Source organism: Vespula pensylvanica, chromosome 18 (assembly GCF_014466175.1).
Source record: "Vespula pensylvanica isolate Volc-1 chromosome 18, ASM1446617v1, whole genome shotgun sequence".
Lineage (NCBI taxonomy): Eukaryota > Metazoa > Arthropoda > Insecta > Hymenoptera > Vespidae > Vespula > Vespula pensylvanica.
This window is the reverse complement of record NC_057702.1, coordinates 3,136,828-3,142,754: the sequence shown is the minus strand read 5'-3', so window position 1 is coordinate 3,142,754 and position 5,927 is coordinate 3,136,828. Positions and strand designations below refer to the sequence as shown.

At 33.4% G+C, this 5,927-nt stretch overlaps 1 protein-coding gene across 3 annotated transcripts in view; it reads right to left on the bottom strand.

Moving 5' to 3' along the window:
• The window catches only part of LOC122635313 (synaptic vesicular amine transporter), a 42,919-nt gene extending 37,202 nt beyond the window's left edge, over positions 1 to 5,717 (bottom strand). For 2 of the 3 annotated variants that reach the window (XR_006328642.1, XM_043825366.1), the window contains exon 1: positions 5,441 to 5,717. The gene's annotated coding sequence lies outside the window, so the exon portion shown is untranslated. Of the gene's footprint in view, positions 1 to 1,724; positions 1,975 to 5,440 lie in introns of those variants that run through there. The other variant, XM_043825367.1, reaches the window with a different exon arrangement.
• Positions 5,718 to 5,927: the final 210 nt, after the last annotated feature.

The following is a 5,927-nucleotide window of genomic DNA, read 5'->3' as shown; positions in this document are numbered from 1 at the left end:
AGAAAAATCTTGTCGACCGAGTCGAGGTCAGCGAATTTATTGTAAAACGTGACTATCAACCCTCTCTTGGGCAAGCTTTAAAAGGGAGTCCGAACTCTCGAAAAAAAAAGAAAAGAGGACAAAAAAAGAAAGATCTAAAAGCAAGTCACCGAAAATGAAAAATCTTTTTTTTGTTTCTTTTTTTCTTTTTTTTTCTTTCTTTACATATATGTGTGCGCGTGTGTGTAGTGGTAATAGTGACACAGTAAAGGGGTTGAAGGGAATGAGTATTACGATATTTCATACGCGATTCGAGGAATATTACTCGTTTTATTTTTGATATAAAATTTGATTAGTTCGATATTAAAAATAATAATAACTCGCAGTATAGAACGTGTAGTTAATCGTAAAAAAAAATATTTAATACCTTCATCTTGTACGTACAGCACTGTTATTTTTTTATTGATTTTTTTCTCTTTGTTTTTTTTTTTTTCTTTTTATAAATTATCAAAGAACTGTGATTCAACTTAAAATAATAATAATAATAATAATAATAATAATAATAATAATAATAATAATTTATGAGTTAACGTCTAAGATACGTATCAAATTAAGTTGATAAATCGTTGACATAGAAAAAAATATGGATAAAAAATATAAAAGTATAGATTTTTGACACGATAATCGAAAAGATATATATACATACTTTTTTGAAATTTTGTAAATTAAAAAATTTTTGTACTATCGATCTTATTCGATAACGAGCCTAATTTTTAAGTAATATATTCGTTGGAATAAAAAAGAAAATTGATAGAAAAAAAAGAGAAGATATTAGAAATTAGAGATGAAATTAGGGTCGATCCTTTAAAAAAGAACTTTTCAACTATACACCGACTAGCATATATCATCAAAGTTAGGATCTTTGCCGAGTTAAATTAATCTATCCAGTTGAAGGTAACCGGTATTACCGTTTCTAAGTTTCTCACTGTACTCTTTGTACCGTACTATACCGAGTATCACGTAACGCAGTTTTGTCGAATGAATGAATCAACTTAATCAGATCAGTTCTGACAGTAACTTAACTTTTGATACGGGTTACGACTAAGTTTCAAACGAACAATATGATACAGCGAAATGCGATGAATAATTCTACGATCATTGATCAAAACGAATCCTTTGTATCTTTACGTCGTTTCAAAAAAAAAAAAACAAAAAAAGAAAAAAAAGAGAGAGAGAGAGAGAGAGAGAAAACTAATGACACGGAAATTAGAAAATCTTGCGAAAGGACGAAGGAGAAAAAAAAAAGGGAAAAAGATAATAGATGAAGCAAGTAGTAGAAGTAGTTTAAAAGAGCAAACTGTTGCTTCGTGGTTCAACAAGTAGATCGAGTCCTATCGAGTTGTCTATTATCGATTTCTATCTATTAACGAGAACATAAAGAAGAGGGAGAGATTAGAAAGATATGATCGTTCTCATTTTTCTTCCTTATCATTTTTTTCTTTTTTTTTTTTCATTTCTCGTGCCTTTAATTTTTCACAAATTTATCGAAATAAAATAAGCGGTTTCTTAATATCGAATTTCCCCATAAACGGGGGAATTATTTCCTGTTTATATTATCAAGCCCGATCGTGCGAGTAATACGAGCAACCCTTTTTTTCTTTCTCTCTCTCTCTCTCTTTCTCTATCACGGCTACTTTGTCTTTACGTTTCATAAGTTTTTCCACGCAATTGCTTTGTTAACTTACGGCCTTAACTACGGTGATATATTATCAAGCAAACCTTCCTTTTTCTCGACCACTACCTCTTGTACCCTACAATCACTCGTTGAAAAGAACACGCACAATTTCTGCACACTTTTGATCCTTGGTCAACTAGAAAACTCCAAGTCACATTTATTTCTTTCGAACGGTTGAAAAGTTGCACACTTTTGTTATATATATTTTTCCAATTCGATCTGAACGTAAGTGGATAATAGTCGAGGATAAAAGAAAGAAAGAAAATCTTTCGACGGTCTTGTATATAATATAAATGTTTCTTTCTTCTTTTTTTTTTTTTTTTTTTTTTTCTTTCCACACAATGAAAATGACGAACACAAACGTAAATGACGAACGAGAGAGAAGTACGTGGGTATGTAAATAAATATCTCTTAAACGATTCGAACACCGATCGTAACTATATATCTTGTAAATTATCAATAATATTATATATTCGTACAATTTATTATATATATATAATGAATAATAATAATAATAATAATAATAATAATAATAATAATAAATGTATATTTACAATATTTTATCTGTATATTCTAACGTACATACGATGTTCTTACAAGTGTCACACGAAATAAAACTTACACGTAAGCAGACGATTGACAGAAAGAGAGACACAGAGAGAGAGAGAGAGAGAGAGAGAGAGAGAGAGAGAGAGAGAGAGAAAGAGAGAGATAGAACGATTAGATCGCGCAGATGGTCCGACGTTTACTGTTTCTTCGATTTGAATGTCAGCAGATGTTTGTCATCAATAATCCAACGAGTGTGACAAAGAAAAACGAAAACGAAATATAACATAACGTGCAAGAGTACGTGCGTGTGCACGTTCAACTGCGTACAGTATGTGTGCTTGTGTGTGACGTTATAATCACATGACGAGACAACCTTATACGAGACGACTATCTTATATCATATCCGATCAAAGAATTAAGAAAATGTTAAAGAAAAAAAAAAAAAAAAAAGAAAAAAAAGAAACGAATAGAATAGAAAGAAAAAAAGAAATCCATCGAATCTGATGAAATCGTTTTCGTAAATCACCGAGTAACCGTTGTAACAAAAGTTTAAAACGAATCAATCGATATCTCTTATGTTTCAATTCGTTTCTATTTTCACGGGTTAAATCGCGACCGACTGAATCGTCCCTGAATATCCAGGATCCTGAGAAATCCTCGATGAAAAAAATACGAGGGGAAGGAAGAAGAGAAAGGAGAATGAGAAAGAGAGAAAATGTAAATGGGAAGACGCGTGATTGGTGGAAAAAGGATTGGAAAGGGATGAGAAAGAAAGAGAGAGACATATAGAGAGAAAGAGAGAGAGAGAGAGAGAGAGAGAGAGAGAGAGAGAGAGAGAAAGAAAGGTACGAAAGAAAATTACACTTTACGATTCGATAAGAATCAAATAAATAAATTTATAACCTGTGATCTTTACTATGCCTATTTCTCTCTCGATATTACGCCGATTTACGAGTTCAGATGTAATATACTTTATTTTTCAACAACAACAACAACAACAACAATGAGAATAAAAAGAAATAAAAAAAAAGAAAAGAAAAGAAAAAGGAATTCTTCAAAAAAAATATTGTTTCGAAAGAATAATGTACTTTATCTTCCAACAACAACCATGACGAAAAAAAAAAAAATGTTAAAAAAAAATTGGGAACGTTTCTACGCGATTTTTTCGTATATCTACGTGTAAAAGAGAGAAAGAAAAAAAGAAAGAGAAGACATAGAAAAAAGAGAAAAAAAAAAAGAATTCTCAAAAGGAATGTTACAATGATTTTCAAGTTCAGAATAATGTACTTTATCTTGCAACGACGACAACGATAAAAAAAGGAGTAAGAAAAGAAAAAAGGAAACGTCTCTACGCGTTTCTTTCGTATGTCTACGTATAACGGAGAGAGAAGGAGAAGATAAAAAAAAAAGAAAAGAAAAAATAGGAGTTCGAAAAAAAAAAAAAGAAAAAAGAAAAAAATCGAAAAGATTCGAAAAGATCATTGGTCGCGTGGCAATCTCAGAAGGTGTAGTAGAATATGGCCGTGACAACCTTCTCAGTTACGGTCCTTGACGAGCAGGTAATCGTATTATTGTCGGTAATTGCGACACTGCCTGTTCACCATTGCGCCCAGAACTCCCGGGGTTGTGCAAAGTACCCCAGGTCGGGTCAGGTTTATGCAGATTGCTTTATAACTTTGTTACCGATCACTCTATTAACCTTAGGACCCTTTAACTGTTAGATAGTATCGCGTCGAACGATTTTGTAGGAAGCTATGAAAGAAGAGAGGAAGAGAACGAGCGATAGAGAAAGATAAGAGGAACTGTAGCGATAATATTGGTGGTAGAATCTGATCGAAAGGAGGATATAATCGAGGATCTCTGATAAGAAACGATCGGATAATCGGACGATCGTTCGTTTGAATGAAATCTTTGAAAAACTGATTTTTTTTTCTATTAATGAAATGAACAAAGTTCAAGAACACTTTGTCGCTTCTTTGCAATTTTGTTATTTAATTTTTTATTCGTTTAATTTTTTAAACGATAGATTCGTCGATCTTTCGTCTTTTTTTTTTTTTTTTTTTTTTTTTTTTTTGAAGGGGTAGGAAAAGAAGGAGGGATAGTAGGAACGATATCTTTACTTTTAATCTTTTTTAATCTTTATTGTACGATCAGATATCATTTATTATCATTGATGAATGCGATGTTGGGAGAAGTTGTTTGAAATATTTTCTATTAATTTAAATATTAAACGATGCGTTTTGTGATAAGGAATTTTGAAGTGACAAATATGATTAGTTTTACGAGAATGTTGTATTGTTAAATGAAGAAGGAAAGAGAGGACACTCGAGGATAAAAGCGTGCTTCTGACACGTGGAAATGAGAACGGGACGAAAGGATACGGTTCAACGGGGAAAGAGTAATAGGTAAAGGAGGGTGTGAAGAGGAGGAGGATCGCGACGTATGGGGTGATCAGGAAATACCGTATTAAGGTAAGATAAAGAGGGGCTTCAAGCTTCGTTCGGAAGTGGACGAATTGTTCCCGCAGGATATATATATATATATATATATATATATATATATACATATGTGTGTGTGTGTATGTGTCGATTCGAATACACAGATTCGAATAAACGTGCATAAAATGGGCACCTGACACCCACGCAAATTGTAATTGAAATTCTCTAAACGAAAGGTATCACAAAGAGACAAAATCGGAATCAATTTAAATATCCAATGATAGATCGACGATCTCGATCGTAAATTTCGAAAAAAAAAATCGATTAAATTAACATCAAGTATAAAGTATGAACGAGTTAAAGAGTTAGATCCGTTCTATCCCCTTGCTTTTCCATTACCCTTCTGTTCTTGTTTTATTTTCTTTCCCTTTTCTACCTTTTCCTTTCCTCGTATCGTCACAAAGCAAATTAACAATCGATTGTCTTACACGAATCTAAAAAAACGTGTCTTAGGTGAATCTACAGAAATTTTCTTTACCGAACGAATCGTTCGAGTATTAATTAAATAAAAAAAAAAAAAAAAAAAAAAAAGAAAAAAGAAGAAGAAGAAGAAGAAGAAGAAGAAGAAATGAAAAGAAAAATTACGAAACAAATAAAAAATCATTTCTCATCGAGCATTGAAAGTATAATAAAAGTAAAAAAGGAAAATAAAACATCGTAAAAATGAAAGTGTACTTACTCGATAGAATAATAAAGAAGAATGAAGTCGTTCGTTTCCGGTTCTTGATTCCTTCAGTTGTGTACGTGCTAGTCTAGGATAAACCCAGAACTTTGTTGGAACAGTCTTGTTCTTGTATTTGCGGTGCTCCCAGATGGAAACCCCACAGTCGATTGATAGCGATAAGAGCGATAAGGGTGCATCTCACCCCGTTGTAACCGGCTCAGGGCCGTCGCTCTGGCCGCCGTCGTCTGCGTCTCTCTGCGTCTGCTTCTTCGGCTTTTCCTCTTCTCGATCCTCCCGGAAGGAAGGAGGAAGAGTCGCGCGCGTCAAAGAGATCACTTTGGCGCATGCACAAACCCGAGAACCCACGACGAACCTTCATCCCTCCTCCTTCTCCTACTCTACCTACTCTACCTCTTCCATTTCCTCCTACTATTCCTACTACTCCTACTTTTAACCCCTCACTACCATCACTACCATCATCATCATCCCCCACTCTTCATCC